Below are 18,770 nucleotides of genomic sequence, written 5' to 3'. Positions count from 1 at the left end.
CAAATTGGATGTGTGAGAATTCAGAAGGTAAATTGTGTTGCCTGGTGAGTTAGTTACACTGTGGGGTCAAGGTCTCCATAGGATAAATTTCCTTCCCTAAAGAATAACAAGTCACTACTAAATAAATGGGGGATTGTGAACGTATTTGTTACATGGGACTTCTTTGAAACAAAGAAGGTTTAATACTAGAAAATAGTTTTAACGTAAACAATTTTCCGTACAATGGTAGGTTGTAACTTTAATAAACAGAATTGAAATTTGAGTGCTATTTATTATTATAGCTTAATTCCTTCTTCATGTATACTGAGGATTATGCTTAAACTGGATTTCTAGAAAAAAAAAATTATCACCAAAGACCCACTCTTAAGCACCAGCAAGTTATCCCATTTCTTTAATGCATAAAGTGATGTTTACTGTGAATTACAGGTTTTTCATTTGTACTGTTTCCCCAAATGTTTCTTTTTCTTTATGTAAAGTTCACGTTTGTCACCTCCATACCAGGAGGAAATTTAGTGAGTTACCTACCGTGGACACTGTTTTACAGACTTTAAAATAAAGATCCACATGTACTTAGCTTATAGGACAGATCCCATAAATGCAACCTTGACGCATGGAAGAAATCTAACCGTCGAAAAATAAACCCACACCAGGATCTTCTCGGTTATCCCGGACCCAGGAAAGAGGGAGCAGGGTCTGGGCAGGCTTCACCCCTGAAGGACAGCTGGACATCTCGGCCCCACCTGGGAGGATGCTTTGGACTACTTCTCAGGTTGCCGCCTGACGATTGGTGGCTGGCCTGGAAGGGAGGGTCCGCAGGAAACGCGACACTGGGGATGCTGCTCCTATCACGTGATGGAAATTGCCACTCTTTTTTAGAAAGGCGAAAAGAAAAGAAAGAAGGGTCTCTCCATCCATCCCTTTCTGACACTTCCCCTGAATCCCGGTCTGGAAAGGGTAGTAAAAGAGGCGGGTGAGTGAAATTTTTTTTTTTTTTTTTGGTATTTCCTGTTAGACTTAGAGACGCGTCAATGTCCAAATTTGCAGCTGGATCTCAGTCTATGGGATGGGTGCTTGTGTGTATGCACGGGGGACACGCACACGTGTGTAGCCCGGTCTCTCAATCGCCTGGGGCTGATGTCGGCCTCTTCATGACGTGCTCATAGTTCCTAATTCTTATTATTTTCCAAAAAGTCACGCTTTGGGTGGGTTATTGCAGGCTAATGACTCGGTTGACTAGAAATAACGTAAACTAGGGCACACGGAGGGAAGAGATTGATTGGGCGGGCTCATGTGTGACTTCTTTTCAAGGAAAAGCGGTTGTGCCAAGGTAGCCTATTCCCAGGGGGCTGGGGCATGGGGCACCTCCGCCCACCGCCCTGGGATTCCCTGGGCTCTTGGATTTCGAGTTGGTTGTATTGAGACTGTGTTCCGTGGCCGCGCCGCCTGCCTGGCTGAAAGGCCGGACTCCCGCCGGGGGAGCTGGCTCCACCACCGCTTGGGATCGTGCTGGCAAGGTGTTACCCAAGTCCCTGGGCCCGCGCCCGCGTCCTCAGGACTGGGACACTGGGTGGAAGGCTTAAAATAGACCTGTCCTCTCTGACAGCTGGGTCACCCCAGAGACCAGCATGATTCCCCGGGCGGGGAACTCTGGCCTGGGGAGCCCCCAAGGAGTCTCTTTCAAGGGAGAAGGCGAGAGCAGAGCTGGATGTGGGCACCTGGTCTCTGGGCTGCGGGCGAGTCTGAAAACTGCGCCAGCGGTTCCGAAGGGGGCTTCCCGCGCGGTCGGAGCGCCGGGCCTGCTGCGTGCTGGAGTGAAGGGCAGTGCGGTGCAGAAATGCGAGCCGGGACGGATAGCGGGGTCGCTGGAACCGAGCTAAGAGAAGCCCAGGGAGGAGGAGCCCGGGAATTGATTAAATGTTAGAGTTGATGGGGTAAGGACAGGAGGAAAAATTGAGAGAAGAGCGAATGAAGGAAGAAAGCGAGTAGGGGGAGAGGGAACCCGGACGCAGGAAGCCCCGAGAAGCGTGAGCCGGGAGCACCCTTGAGTCCAGTAGAGGTGGTGAGCGCGGCACACCAGCCGTGCGCCCAGGCAGCGAGCGGTGAGGGACTCTTCATCTAGCGGTGGCACAGGTGGGCGCTGCGCTCTGGGCCAGCGCAGGGTGCGGGTTGTGGGGGAAAACGGCAAATGTCCCAGCTCCTCTTTGTGATCCAGCAGGGAGAGGTGGGAGATTGCCCTTACTGTGAGCACCAGGACTGACCCTGGAATGCTCACTGGGCTGCTGACTTGGAGGAAAAGGGGCGAACTAAGCTAGGAAACTCAGGGGTACGTGGTCGCGGGTGTGCCAGGGCATTTGCAGAGGAGTGCAGGAGGCAGTGATGCGGGCGCTTCTGAAACTTGTGAATTTGGGCACTTGTGAATCCGGGAGATTCCCGGGCCGCGGTCCTTAGTTGAGCCTTTAGATGCTTGGGCCAGATTACACTGGAGAAGGATAGGTTGGCACTTGTCTATTTCTTAGAGAAAAAGCTGCATATCTACCTGTCTCAGGGAGATAGTAAATGCCGAGATCTTAAATGCACAGTGTGAAGGGAGTAGGAGTGGCCCTAGAGCAATAAGCCCATCTGGGCAGGCACTTCCCGCAGACTCTACCTAGCCCGGAGCCCCATCCTCCAAGGCTAAAGGACCTACTGTTTGGTTATCCACTTTGTTGTGGGGGCGGGGGCGGGTGGGCAGGCAGCTTCTCACCTTAAAGGAAGCGGGAAGAGTCCAGGGCTTCAGCAGTGGATGGCCTGTTCCCAATTTCTAGCTATCCTATAGCCATCCTTTTTTGCTTCTGGGCAGCTGTGACATAATCATTAGGGCTAAACTGTGTTACGTTGTACAGAGAGCATCTTACACATAGATCTCAATTTCCAGGGCCAAGCAGGAGGTGGGGGAAATCAACCCATGTTTTATGTTGTTGTTGTTCCCACTACAAACAAGTCTCCTAAAAAGTCGCTGAAATTGGTGAACTCTCTCCTGTGCAACACAAGAAGAGTGTGTGTGTGTGTGTGTGTGTGTGTGTGTGTGCGCGCGCGCGCGCGCGCGTCTGACAGAGACAGACAGACAGAGAGAGATAATCTCTCAAATTCTAACAAATAAATATATAGAAAATCTAAGTTTTGGTTAGAAGTCTGTAAAAATAGAGACACTGAAAAGAATATCTGATCTTTCCATATTTCTGAATACCAGTGTCCAAAGACAGGAAGCTTTTTATCAGGCTGATTTTATCACAAAGCAACAAAAGGCTGGAAGATTGGTGGTGTAAAGAGATGAATAACTTTCTTTGGAGGCTGCTAGGACAGGAGGCAAACTGGAGGCTGGTCTCAACTAGATTAATGGTAATTCTGGCTCACACATATGTAGGAACTTTTACATCATATGTTTCTAAGTGCTTCCTTTATGTTAACATTTGACTTTCATAACAATCTTATGAGATAGATTCTATTATTTTACCCAATTTATAGGTCAGAAAATGAAGATACACAGTGTGAAGAACACAAAATATTTTGGAAGTTCTACTTGGGCATTAATTATTCATAAACATAAACGAGCAATTGTCTTTCACTTTGTTCTTTATCATGGAGGGGAGCTAGACAGGTGACTTCTAGGGACCTGGGGCTGGCTTCTTATTCTATTACTGACTAATCCTATTCCAAGCAAGCTAAGGACATGATCATGCAGCTGAAGTCTCTGGAGTCTTTGCAGTCTCAGGACTGGATTTTTTCTACATAAGTGACATTTGAGAAAGGAATAGTGTACCTGTGTTCCATGTCAGTTTGTCAGCACAAACATGTGGTGAGGACAATCACAATGCACATAACAGCTTGTGGACTTTGTGATTAATGTTTTTCTTCTTATATGGCATTGTCTTTGCTCATTTCTGCAGTGTTTTCAGGCATCTATGTATCAGGTTTTTTTTCTTTTTGCCTTATGCTATTTTTAGAACCTTAATCCTCCTCCTTTCTTTATTTTTTACATATCCAAAGCAAAGATTTCTATAAAAATCAAAGGCTTAGTTACATATTTTATATATATCAAAACAATAATGTATCAAAATAATTACACAGTTTTAAAAAATGTGCTTCCATGTATCACTTGAAATCATCTTGCAAGCCACTAGTGCCCTGATGATGTCCTGTGGGAAGGATAAGGGGTAGAAGTAGGGGAGGGACAAATGAAAGGAAAGGTGCTTTAAGAGCCAGGCTTCATACTAAGCTCTTTAATATGAATCTCATTTAATCTTCACACGATATTCTATTCTATAGGTATTTGTTATCTCTGTTTCACAGACAGGAAATTGAAGAGGTTAAGGAAAGAGCCAAGAGTCATATGGCTAGTAAGTAACAATGCTGGTATTAGAATCAAATTCATCCTAGGCAAAAGCTCCTGCTTGTTGCAATAAAGACAGTAGTAAAATAAAGACAACCAGAGGGAGGAGAACAAAAACTTAAGGAAACAAGGGTGTTAGAAATGTGTTACATAACACAATGCGGTGTGAGAGATGGGAGAAATGGAAAAACAGAATCACTTCCATGTCTTAGTTCTTCCTTCCACTATGTATGTAATGACCTAATTTCACTCATTCATTCCACAAATAATTATCAAGTGTTACTATCTTCAAGAAACTACATTAGGGAGTTTCTTTTATTCCTATCTCCCTAGCACCTAGCACAGTGCTGGGCAAACACCAGGTGCTCAAGAAATATTTGTGGAACAATGAATGAGTCTACTGGAGGAAAGAATAGACAAAGAAACATTTGCAATACAGCATGATTAAAAACCGGGAAAAAGTCTTGGCACCATGGTTCATGCCTGTAATCCCAGCACTTTGGGAGGCTGAGGCAGATGGATCACCTGAGGTCAGGAGTTCCAGACCAGCCTGACCAATATGGTAAAACCCCACCTCTACTAAAATTACAAAAATTAGCTGGGTGTGGTGACATGCACCTGTAGTCTCAGCTACTCGAGAGGCTGAGGCAGGAGAATTGCTTGAACCCAGGAGGCAGAGGTTGCAGGGAGCTGAGATCATGCCATTGCATTCCAGCTTGGGCAACAGAGCGAGACTCCGTCTCAAGCAAACAAACAAATAACAACAACAACAACAAAAAATCAGATTTGAATACTCTACCAGAGAACCTGACTTAGGAAAAGGGTCAGAGAACATTTCAAGACCAGGTGGTACCTGAGCAAGGTTTTGAAGTAGAAATAAAAGTTAGCCAGGCAAAGAATTGGAGAATGTGAGGAAAGGACTCTCAGTGGAGAGACCAGACTGAGAAAGGATAAGGAGGGGAGTCAGTTCAGGAATTTGAGAGTTCAATACTCTTAGTCAGTAGAGAATGCTTGGGAGGAGACTGGGGAGGGAGGTGTGGTCATGGAGGTCCTTGCATATTCTCTCTGCAAGTGTCCCTTAGCTCTGCCCCTCCCTTGAATTTTGAAAGTTACTTGTGCTAACAGAACAAAGTAATTGAATGCAAGAATTAGCAATATATTTTATTATTTTATTGTGGTCCCATAATAGAAAGCATATAGCTTTTTTTGATTGCTTTTAATGTTAGGATTTAGAACTAGTGCTCAAATGGAAAGATAAAACAACAAAGTCTTATCTTTCCATTTGAAGGGAAACCAAATTATTTTTCTGGTTCTTAAGGGCGTATTCTATTTTAGCATAGACAAAATTTACAAAAACATACAACAAAATCCAAACAAATGTTCTTCTATGCTTTTATGAGGGGAGAGGTGGAGGGGATTTATCTTCTGATTTTAGTTTTTAATGGCTATATTTTTCATTTTGTATATTATATCTGAGTCAGAAAGTAAAAACGTATTTAAAAAAGGTGAGGTAGGGAATTGAATGACAGTAACAAATGCTATCCTTTTATCTTTTTAGTAGATGTTTATGCCAGTCAAGATCCTGGATTTTCATAATAGACTTTGACAACTTTTGTTTTGTAAGGATCTATTATTCCAGATTTTTATTCCAAGCTCAGAGGTCTGCATACCTCTTTACCATATCCATGCTTGTAAAATACTGTTGGTCATAATGTTATTAGGAAGGGAATTCAATTACTTCTACCACCCAAAGCATTAAGTGAAATGTTAACAAATGTCCATATGAAATGTTTTGTGATAGCACGATTTCCTCTATCATAACTAAAATAAAGGAAAAAGGAGAGGAGACAGAAAAAAGGACTAAATAATACTCATGCCAGACAGTCCAGCCTAGAGAATGTCGTTTCCTGTATATGATTATTTCTTGTTGGCTATTTCCGCCTATTGCTCCCAATAAACCTAATGTGGATTCATCATTAAAATGACTACCATCTCAGTTCCCTGGTTTCCCCTTAAGTTTGTCTCTTTTGTTCACTACTGTCACCCTGGTGCCTCACACAATGCCTGGTATAAACAGACACTGGTACATGTTTTTGAATGAATGAAGGAAGGAAGGAAAACCTGTTTCTTTCTCTGTTTTTTGACAGAAAATATTCTTCAAATAAACACTTTTTTCATGGACCTATTAAAGGCCTTTGCAAAATGATTTTGTGTATTGTTTATAGTCAATATAAATAATTTTAAATTGTTTATTTAATTTGCATGGTTGCACATGATTAAGAGTATGAGCTTGGTAGGCAAGGCAATGTGGATACGAATCCTAATACCATTATAAAATTGGGCTTCCTGGGCTCAGATCTTGATTCTATCATCCAACTTCCTGGCTTCCAATTTTGACTCTCCCCCTTTTCACCTGAGTTACCTTGAGCAAGTCAGTCCACCTTACTGCTTCACTCATCTCTGAAATGGGGAAAACAATAGTTCCTACATCACAGGGATTTTAGGAGGATCACATGAGTGAATATTTGTAAAACATTTAGAATCATATCTGACACTTCTAAAAATAGCAGCTATGGTATAGAATTATTGTGATGATGATACTGCATGGCACATAAAGGCTCAATAAAGTAGGATTGCTACTATAGATATTATTGCAATTCTTCATTTCTATAATCTGCTATGAGGATTTGGGGCCCTAATAGCCTTTCCATTTTTGGTCCAGTGAAAGTCGTATTGATTCTACCTTCCCTTTCATTTATAACTCTTTCTACCCACCCTATGTTCGTCCTGTCATTTTGCCTTGTGTCATTTGTTCATTTTACACTGCACACTCCTAAGGGCAGGGACTTTGCTTTTTGTTTTGGCACAATTTAATAACACTGGGTACACTCGCGGTACTATAAAAATGTTAAAGAAGAAAAAACTAGCCGGGCGTGGTGGCGGGCGCCTGTAGTCTCAGCTACTTGGGAGGCTGAGGCGGGAGAATGGCGTGAACCCGGGAGGCGGAGCTTGCAGTGAGCCAAGATCACGCCACTGCACTCCAGCCAGGGAGACACAGCGAGACTCCGTCTCAAAAAAAAAAAAAAAAAAAAAAAAAAAAAAAAAAAAAAAAAAAAAAAGAAGAAAAAGAAAAAAGATGCAATTTATCAACAGGCAACTTTGGCTTACAGAGGGATGGGTCGCTGTTCTGTCTGCAGTGTTGGTACTCCTGCAGGCCGCCCAGCAGCATCTAGAGGCGTGGCTGGGAGCTCTCCAGTGACCACACGTCCTGGGAGGCCACTGGGGTGTGCGCAGCGCCTGGAGCATGAGCCGGGTGGTGGCGTGCACGGAGGACCGCGGGAGGCTGCCGCCTCGGGACACCTCACTCACACAGGTTTGCTTGCTGCTTTTGCGTGGCAACTTGGTTACAGGGACCAGGAGAGCGGGTGAGACGAAGGTGGAGGGAGAAAGAGAAAAAGACATACTGCAAAGCACTGAAAAACCAAGCAGGTGGGAGGGATTCATTAAGAAGAGAGGCTGTGGCAGTCCTTGCTTTTAAGAAGCGTTTCGTGCATGCCAAATGGTGCTATTTAGGCTATAGTCTTGTTTCCGAAATTTTTCCAAATGGGAGGAATGTGTTTCATGGATGCAGAATATTCTTTAAAACCGTATGACCAAACTGACCTCTATTGTTAAAGTGATCTAACTAAAAGCGTTCGTGTTTCCAACCTTGCTTTGTGAATGCCTGAAAAGCAATCCAAAGGTTGAGAACACTGGGAAACAGAGTTATTTTATTGCAGTCCTGAGAATACAGTCATTACTGTTTTATTCCTTCTTATCTTTTGAAGCAAAACTTTACTAATTCTTTAGTAACAGTATGCTTTAAAAAAAGTATCTGACACATTTTTGGCATGTGCCACTATGCTATATTTCATTATTCTTTCTGTACAGAGGCATCTATAAAGAATATATGTAAATATATATAATATATATATTTAAACTTTGTATATTAAAGTAATTATAGATTTGCATCCAGTTGCACAGAGAGACCACCTAAACCTTTCACCTGGTTTCCTCCAGTGGTTACATCTGACACACTTTAGTACAATATTAAACCCAGGAAGCTGACACTGGAATAATGTGTGTATAGTTTCTATGTCATTTTGCCACATATGTGGATTTGTGCAATCTGACCCACTATAGGCCAGTCAAGATGCAGAACTCCCACCAGTATCTTCCACGAGATGTCCCTTGTTCCACCTCGTTAACATTATCTCCACCTCCTCCTCGCTACCCCTGGCAACCACTTGTTTTCCATCTCTATATTTTCATCGTTCTGAAACTGTTATGGAAATGGAATCATACTGCCTGTGATCTTTTTGAGACTGAGTTTTTTCTTTTTTCACTCAGCTTGATGTTCTTGAGATCCATGCAAGTTATTTAGTAGATGGATAGTTTGGTCGTTTTTCATGCTGAGTAGTATTCCAGTTGTTTGACTCTATCTAGTGCTGCACTTTTTCCTTTGCTTTTTAAATCCGTGAAACTTGGAAATTCAGTGGGATTGAGGAGGTACTGGAGGGCACTTGGAGAGGAGAGAAGTATGAGGACAAATGTGAATATTTTTATTTTCAAAATGACATTTGTGTGTGTTAGGGCAAAAGGATGTATACACTCCATCTTCATTTAAAACACTGGAGGATTGGAAAGGAGAAAAGGAACAGGACAGAAAAAAAGTACGTAGTTAGACAATAAGGTATAAAATCTAGTACCTTTTAAAATTTCTACAGCCGTACAGTAATCTGTGACTTTACCTTAGTTAAGACATTTCAGAGTTCTTGAAATGAATCAAAACAATGCCTCTGCAATTGGAAGTTCCCTGCCAATCTATGCTCAGACACATACTGCCAACTGAGAGAAAGAGGCATGGCTGGAAATGACAGTGAGTAGCTCTTGGGTTTGACAGGGGTCACCTAGAGCCCAAAACAGCACCTTTAGCCCAAGGGCAACTATCAAAGGCAGATGTTCAGGTTCAGAGACTGTCAGTGTTACACTCCTCTGACCTCCACCTCATCTGCTGCTGGGAGGAGGCCTCCCAGAGGTCCCTTCAAGTCAGGTTTTAAAATGAAATGTTATTCTTTGTCTGCATGCTCACAAGCATGAGAAACCTGGAAACTGGAGGCTGTAACTAGCCAAGGGAAATGCATCACTTCTGAATAGTACCTGGAAGACTTAGGCTAAATCCCTCCCTTCAGCCAGAACCCATTGGAGAACTCCACCCACCTCCAAAGACAGGAGAGAACAAAATATCCACTACTATCTGAAAGTATTTGTAAACATCCCTTTGAGGTTTCAGAATTTCACATTCTGGAATTTCAGAGACATATTGTCAGTTCACAGAATGAAACACTCAGTCTGGAGCCCTGACTAGATTTGAGTTTAACTGAATGCACTGCCCTGAGACTCCATTTTAATGATTTCTGTTACCAGAAACATATTCCTTGTCCTAAATCTTGGGAAAGGATGGAGTGTAGCTGGCAATGGTGGTTCCAAAGTCTCAACATGAAGAAACATCATAGCTAAAATAATGTATAACTCTTTTTATAGGCCGATCTGCTTTTCTGAGTCTTTTGAAATGGAATAGAATCATTTGTGTTGTCTTCATAATGTGTTTTATTTTAAGTAAACATTAAATACCTCACATCACTTTGCAGGCTGTTCTTCTGGGTCATATCTCCTCTGTGTCTGGGCAGGGCAGATAATTTAATCCTATAATCTTGAGGGAATGAACACTTCTCTGTAAGTCACAAGACCAAACAAAAGACCTACTGAATTTTGTATACCACTCTTAAACTGCTTACTTATTTGACTAATGATGACAGTCATTAGGAAGGTGTGATAAGACATGTAAATATGTTTACTATAATTCTCAACATTGCAGGCATTGTTTTTTACAGGGGGATGGGAGGGCTGTTTTCTAATTTTTTTTAAAGCTTTTTCTTTGAAGAGAAGTAATACAGTTTTTGAAAGAAAAGTAAACTAGAAATGCCTTATGTGCATTGTATAATTACTTTTAAACTATATGTTAAACTGCATATGTTGCATAATTACTTTAAAACGATTTCATAATATTATCATGGTGTCCACATTGAATAATTAAACCAAATATAATGCTTTCCATTATTCTTTATACCAAAATTCCTTAAAGTTCAAACTTCTTAACCTGGTAGTTAAGATCAACCTCAACCAAACTCTACACAAACATTCTATTTGAGCTGAAGTAGACTCTTGTTTGGTGTTACCAAGGTCAAACTTCTGATCCCATGTCCCCTGCCTGGAATCCAGTCTTCTGTCTCTGAAGTCACACCATTCTTCCTACACAAAATCTACTCTATTTGCCCCAGCTCTCCAGTTCGGTTCCACAGGTCTTGGAGACAAGGATCCTATCTTATGAATCATGTTCAACATAAAGTAGGTACCCAATGGTAATGGACTGTCTTAGCAGCTGGGCTCAGAAGTTAGACAGTGGGTTGTGAGTTTTGGTTCAGTCATCATGCCAGGACCTTATTAGCTTTGGTCTTTGAGTAAGTTGTCTCTCAACCCTAATTGCTGTCATAAGAAGGGGTAGGCTTTACGCCTATCAACTAGGAAGAGAGAATCTCCAGTTGCCCACTCGCTGAGATAGACACAAATAGGAGTTTTCCCTTCTTAGGTCTCATAAAAATATGTATGTTTGGCAGATTTTATTTTTGGTAAGAGATTCTAGCTTTATTCTATTCCTGTGACTGTATCTTAAATAATTACCCTTTGTTAAGTGATTGGAACCCTATGTATACATGTGTGTCAAAATAACACCCTCCCAAAGATGTCAAAAAAACTAATTAAGGGGTGTGGTGCATACATGCACATTTCGTATGCATACATTTCATGATCTTACACGTAGAAGAATCCTAAAGACTCCACAATAAACTCTTGAATCTAGTAAGCAAATTCAGTAAAGTTGCAGGACACAAAATCAACATACAAAATCAGTTAGATTTCTATATGTTGACAATGAACTATTCTGAAAGGAAATTAACAAAACAATCACATTTATAGTAACATCAAAAATAATAAAATACTTAGGAATGAATGTAATTAAAGAGGTAAAAGTCCTGTATACTGAAAACTATAAAAGGTCAATGAAAGAAATTAAAGCAGCAAATAAATGGAAACACATCTTGGGTTAATGGAATGGAAGACTTAACATTGTTAAAATGCCCATACTATCCATGGTGAGCAACAAATTCAATGCTGTCCTCATCAAAATCCCAATGGCATTTTTTTACAGAAATAGGAAAAATAATTGTAAAATTTATATGGAACCATGAAAGACTCAAAATAGCCAAAGTGATTTTATGAAAGAACAAAGCTGGAGCCATCATACTTCCTGACTTCAAAATACATTACAAAGCTATAGTAACTGAAACAATATGGTACCAAAAAAAAAACAAAACAACAAAAGCAGTATGGTATTGGTATAAAGAGAGTGATAGATCAATAGAATGGCATAGAGAGCCTGGAATTAAGCCCACACATATATGGTCAACTGATCTTCAACAAGGGTCCCAAGAGCACACAATAGGGAAAAGAAGGCCTCTTCATCTTTATCTTACATCTTAAACAAACAACAAAAAACTAAAAATGGATTAAAAACTTGAATGTAAGACTGGAAACCATAAAACTCCTAGAAGAAAATATAGGGAAAATCTTTTTAACATTGGTCTTAGTAGTGATTTACTGGATATGACACCAAAAGCACAGGCAACAAAGCAAAAATAGACACACAATACTACATCAAACTAAAAGGCTTCTGCACAGCAAAGGAAATAATCAATAGGATGAAAAGGCAACCTATGGAATGGGAGAAAGTATTTGCAAACCATGTGTCTGACGAATTGAATATCCAAAATATATAAGGAACAGACCTGCATAACAAATAACATGATTTTAAAAAAGGATCAAAGGACTTGAATAGACATTTATTCAAAAAGACATACAAATGACCAACACATATATGAAAAGATGCTCAACATCAGTAGTCATAAAGAAATGCAAATTAAAATCACAATGAAATATCACCACACACACATTAGTATGGCTATCATCAAAAACACAAAAGATAGCAAATGTTAGCAAGCATGTGGAGAAAAGGGAACTCTTGTACACTGTTGGTGTGGATATAAATTAGTACAGGCAATATGGAAAACAGTATGGAGTTTCCTAAAAAAATTAAAAATAGAACCAACAATATGATCCAACAATCCCACTTTCTGGGTATATATCCAAAATAATTGAAATCAAAATCTCAGAGCGATACTTGCACTCCCATGTTCATTGCTGCGCTATTCACAATAGCCGAGTTATTGAAACAACCCAAATGTCCACTGACAGATGAATAGATAAAGAAAATGTGGTGTATCCATAAAATGAAATATTACTCAGCCTTGATAAAGAAGGAAATCCTGCTATTTGTGACAACATGGATGAACCTAGAGAACAATGTGCTAAGTGAAATAAGCCAGTCACAGAAGGACGAATCCTGCACGACTCCACTTAATATGAAGCAGCTAGAGTAGTCCAACTCAGAAGCAGAAAATAGACTGGTGGTTACCAGGGGCTGGAAGAAGTGGGGAATGCAGAGTTGCAGTTAAATTGGCATAAAGTTTCAGTTATGCAAGATGGGTTAGTTCTAGAGATTGGCTGTATAGCATAATGCCTATCATTAGGCACTAAAGTGTTGTTAGTAGAGTAGATTTCATGTTAAGTGTTCTTACCACAAACAAAAGTAAACAAAAGGACACAAAGAAACTTTTGGAGGTGATGGATATGTCTATTACATTGATCATGGTGACAGTTTCACAGGTGTATAGACATGTCCAAACTTATCATTGTATACATTAAGTATGTATGATTTGTCAGTCATACCTCAATAAAGCTGTTAAAACAACACATGAGGCCCACTTTAAAATCAAAATTTTATTGCACATAATTTAACTTTTCAATGTTTCAGAGTCATCACTATAAACTTCATCTATAATGGCATAACTCAAAAGTGCTAGTTAATTAATACTTCCGGTTGACTGAAGGAATTTATAGTGTCTTCTTTCTTCAAATTCTGGGGGAACTACCAAGAAAACTATGTTTGGTATTTCCAAACTAGGAAATTTACACGAATCTTTTCAATTGGGAAAGTTTTCAACATTCCCAAGTACAGAGAATAGTGTAATGAATCTCCAGCTTCACTTGGTTTCAACAATAATCAATACTTGTCTGTTGTAGTTTATCTATACTCATATCTTTTGTGCTCTGCTGCCCCACCACAATCACTACTAAATTATTTCCAAGCCGATCTAAGTCATCATATAATCTGATCCATGAATGATCACTATGTATCTCAAGAAGATAAGTCTTTAAGAATAACTAAAATATCATCACATCTTAAATATAACCAACATTTATTTTCTTATTTTAATTTTTAATTGGTATTTAATAATTGGTACAGAGTGATATATTGATACATATATATAATGTGTAATGATCAAATCTGGGTAATTACCATATTCATCAAACCAACATTTTCTTAATATTATCAGTATTCATGCAGTGTTCATTTATTTCTCATATTCTTTCTCTCTCTCTCTCTCTCTCCCTCCCTCCCTCCACTTAGTTTGAATCAGAATCCAAACAGGGTTCCCACTCTCATTGGTTGTTAAGTCTTTTAAGTCTCTTTCAGTCCTTAGAGTCAATAACCTCTCAGGTCTTTTTTTCCACATCTTGCAATTTATTTGATGATGAAATCTAGTTATTTGTCCTACAGAATTACCCATATTCTGAATTGTGTTGATTTACATGACTTTTAAAATGTCATTCTCAAACTCCAAAATCCTGCCTTCTTCAGTCTAACCCACATAAAATTGATTCCCCTTTTTTTTAAATTGCAACTTGTCATTTCTTTTTCTGTTGCCCTGAGGATCCTCCAGGCTATATGTTGCCTAATTTTGATCAATTTCACTTTAATACCCATGATTTACCTAACATTTCTTCCTGAAAGAACTTAGCCTTTTTGGAGTGTCCTTTCAGCCAGGTTTCAAAATGTGTGCTCATCTACTCACCCAGAGGCACTTGCTCAGCTTTCTGTAAGACTGCAAGATATAACCAGTAAACACTAGGTGTTGTTTTGATTTTTAAAATTGTCTCACATGGCTACATTTTAAAAGTATTTTTCGATTACTGATATACATAGAAATATTTGTTACGCAATTATGTATCTGGGATTTACCTTAAAATAATGGGAGAGGGGGCACAGTGGTTTAGATGCAATGACTGGCCACAGTTGATATTAGATAATGCCAGCTGAGGGTTCCTTATATTATTCCATCTACTTATGTTTAAATTTAAATTTTTTCCCATAATAAAGAAGTAAAAATGAGTTGTACTATATTACCAAAACTAAGTAATCAGACATTTCATTTTGGGGTCTAGATTATAATACTTTTGCCAAGGATCATGAAAAAATCATGTTTAAGGAACAATTTACTTGCTTTTCTCATTCTGCAAATCTGATCTAGCTAAAATAATCAGCATATAAATAACATTTAAATAAAACAGGGAACTGGTTTGGAATGAATGAAAATATGACTCATATAGAAGTGGTTCATAGGTTTTGTCTAAGCTGCTTCTCTTAAGACTCTAGTGTGGCAGAGCTCATTGACATGCCCCAGTAACTTACCAGTAGTTTACAGAATACTCCCAGAAGACGAGAGACAGCAAGACACAAACCACTGGATTATCTCATAAGAAACAAATGCTAGCATGGATTATGAAGGTCACACTTACATGATCTCCCTACTACAATGACAGATGAACATGCAGGTCTTATTTTCCCAAGGCGAAAGTCAAAAGAAAACTTTTACAAAAGTCTGTCATCTTCTCACTTTAGTATTATTTCTCTCTATTATATTCAACTCTTGAAAAAATAAGAGAATTTAACACTTTATGCTTACACTATTCACCTATACTAGAAAATATTTTTAAAGAACATATAACCTTTGTTAATAATAATTTTCTATTACTTTATTAGTATATCTAAGTAATTTTACCAAAAGGAATTAATTTTAACTGCAATCAGCTATGCAAAAATCATAGTATGAATTTGCTTCAATGTGTCTTTTATGAAGTTGCATGAATTTAACATCATATATGCAAATCCCAGTCAGTCTGATTGAGAATAAGAGAAAAAGAGTAAGGACCAGGGGCTCAATGATAGAAAGGGAATATAAATGGAAGCACAGTGAGAGGAGATCCTTTTGTCTAAAGACTTAGAAGACATAAGAGGCTCCTGGGGCTTCAGGTAAGGCCTTAGAACTGGGTTTTGGTTTGAGGGGAGGCAGCAACAATAAGTGCAAGAAGGGTTGGCAATTTGTGCCTTGTGATATCGTTTTCGTGCACCAGGTTAAAAACCTCTGCTTTGAGAGGCAGAGGAACAAGTTTGAGAAATATCTACTCATCTAGACCTAGTAGGTCAATTAGGTCAATTAAAGTTATCAGAAGTTTCTCCTTGTCAAGCATCTAAGTGAGTCCTGTTCCTGGATCAACACTGGGGTTAGCAAGCAGGAGATAATTCCTCTAATCCATAAAATCAAAAAGGCATTGGATGTCTTGATAGAAAAAGGCCAAACATGTCCCCTGGTATGTGTTTATCTACAACAAAGTAGTATGAGTTTGCAGTTGTTGGAACTCTTGTACAGAACCACTCTAGAAACTTTTTTAGTGAGCAAAAGGTGATAACTCAAAATTTAATTTTATTTATTATTGTCACTTAAAACTATGTAAAAATATCATTGGTTATTTTTTTTTAAACTTCTATTTGTGTGAAAATGTTTTACAGATATACACAAGCCTGGCCCCAACTGTGTAAACCATATCTTCCCTTTAAGCTATTAAGCTACTCAACCTGAAATTTTCCGGTCATGGACTTTTCAGGAATTTGATTCCCTCAACTGGGTAAGAGGTTATTCTATGCCAAGATCTCCCAGTACCTCTGGATTGTTGCTTTCTATATGGTTACTTTCTAAATTTTTGGATCAGAATTGAAATTAAAAGCCTATTTGGTGTCCCTTTGTAATTCTCTCAGTAAGACTAATATATATGCATATGTTTCTGAGTTTCTACCATTATAACTATTTTGTTTTGCAAAAAAAATTAGAAAACTGTTCAATAGTCCATGTGAATTCATTTTTATTACTCCTTTATTCTCCACTAGAATTAACTGAGAAAAAAATAAATGAGTGCACACCTTCTAAATAGGGAAAGTGGGGAAATAGTTAAGCGTGGTAGGCTTCAAATTCACTACAGGGTTTAGGCCACCAAATATGCTGATTGAGGCCAAAAGAAGGCCTAATAAGCTGCCCATATTTTTATATCTATAAAAATTGAAGTAACATTTTACACATATAGTTTAGAAATAGGTACAGAATGTTTTTTGTTTGTCTGTTTTTTAAAGTTTTTTGAGGTTCACTTTTCACAAATTATACTTCAGACATACAGAAAGTGTCAGGCAAAATAAAATAAAGACATTATATTTATGTATTATGCTTTGTCCAAAGTGACAGTCATGACCCCAAATTCTTACATGTATGGTTTTGTGTTTTTTTCGCCAGAGTCAATATTATGCATCTAAATATCACCCTTTAAGATTCCTTTTGTAAAATAATAGTAACAAGTAACTTAGACATTTTCTAAGTAAAAGGTTTAGAAGTATTCTATGGTCTCATATTAAAATATTGCTGCTATACATATTTCTGTTTTGCAGAATATCTCAATGGTACCTATCACTAACAGATTTTTGTATGTTTCTTTAAAAGAAAAAGTTCTCCTTATCTTAGAAACACATATATGCTTTGTGTTGCAGACGTTGCTATGGCAAATCCATATATTTTATTAAATGTCAGACCACAGTTAACAGATGTTGCAGCAGTGCTGGAAGAATTAAGACCATGTCAGCCTTTCTCTTTGAATATATATTTTTTCAGGGCCTCCTATGTGTGAAATGTTAACTCCTTAACAAGTTAACACAAGACAAGGAATGCTAATGCCCAAGTGGCTGGATATTTTAAGGAACCCACTAAAGGATGCCATCTCTCTTGGGTACCTATTAATATTATTAATAACAAAAATTGGGAACCATTCCTGAAATGTTTGCCAGGAGGCCTATGAATTAAATTTGTCATCTGATTTTCAGCCAAGAAATACAGAATTAAATTTTTGAATTGGAGTTTAGTTATTTAATATTGATTATTATGTTGAATTCAAAATAATCTACTGCTTATAGATTATTTTATGAATAGATTCCCATAAACATATTGTGTGCCTAGGCTATTTTATGGAGCCCACTGATTTAAAAACATACAGCCAACAACAACAGCAACTAATATGTATTTAGCTCTTACTCTATCCCAGGCCATGTTCTAAGGTTGTAAATTATCTCATTGAAGAAAAGTAAATAAAGAAGACACATGCCTTCTTTACTAAGCTACTGCTCTGTGCAAAAATAAAAAAGGAAGAAAGGGAGGGATGGAAGAGAGGAAGAGAGGGAGGAGTTGAATAACAAGCAGAAAATGGTCTTAATTTACCAATCTACCTAAGAAATAAAAGGAAGGCCATCTCAATATGATTCATATTCTCTCTCTCTCTCTCTCTCTATGTGTGTGTGTGTGTGTGTGTGTGTGTGTGTGTGTGTGTGTATATATCTTTTAGCCATTTTTAATCCTTGAAAAGTAATTTTGACCAAAAATCTGGTTAATACAGTATACTATCTCATATAGATCTTCTATTCAATTATTCCCAAATAATTTTAGCAGCCATAACATAGAATAACTGTGATTACATGAGATAATGCAAAGCTTTGGAAGAAAATTGTTTCTTAAGCGTTTTAGGTGAAAACTCATGTGCCACAAAGCCATGGTACATGATCTATTTCTGCACACTGAAATGAATAAAACTCCTCATTTCTAAATATCAAAGAATGAGTGAAACTGGACCCAATAAAGTATTTGACACCACAACCTTTTAGTCTACAACTCAAATTCTAAGCACTCTTAGCCAGGTTAACCTCAAATTAATGAGAAGTAGCATGTATGCATGCTTGCAAGACTGCCTTGAATTTAAGAGATGTAAAGATGGGAGATTCCCATGTATCTTATCCCAAGACAAGTATGTGGTCTTGTTTGATCAAGAAACTGCCTCAAAGAGAGCCAGTCATCCATTCGTGCTGCCAGTTAATCCATACACTGATTCATAATGATTAAAAGTGTCTTATATTTGGTTCTACTGAATGTGATTAGACCAAAACTGTGTGGCTAGCTGTTTTGGCAATTAGTACTAA

General features: G+C 38.6%; 1 protein-coding gene across 4 annotated transcripts in view; it reads left to right on the top strand.

Moving 5' to 3' along the window:
• The first annotated feature begins 806 nt into the window (after nucleotides 1-806).
• The window catches only part of SLC38A4 (solute carrier family 38 member 4), a 69,108-nt gene continuing 51,144 nt past the window's right edge, over nucleotides 807-18,770 (top strand). For 2 of the 4 annotated variants that reach the window (XR_013400669.1, XM_015151528.3), the window contains exon 1: nucleotides 807-970. The gene's annotated coding sequence lies outside the window, so the exon portion shown is untranslated. The remainder of the gene's footprint in view (nucleotides 971-18,770) is intronic. The other 2 variants (XM_015151529.3, XM_015151527.3) reach the window with 2 other exon arrangements.

The sequence above is a fragment of the Macaca mulatta genome, chromosome 11 (assembly GCF_049350105.2).
Source record: "Macaca mulatta isolate MMU2019108-1 chromosome 11, T2T-MMU8v2.0, whole genome shotgun sequence".
Lineage (NCBI taxonomy): Eukaryota > Metazoa > Chordata > Mammalia > Primates > Cercopithecidae > Macaca > Macaca mulatta.
Note: the sequence above shows the minus strand (reverse complement) of the source record. Positions and strands in the feature narration are given on the sequence as shown.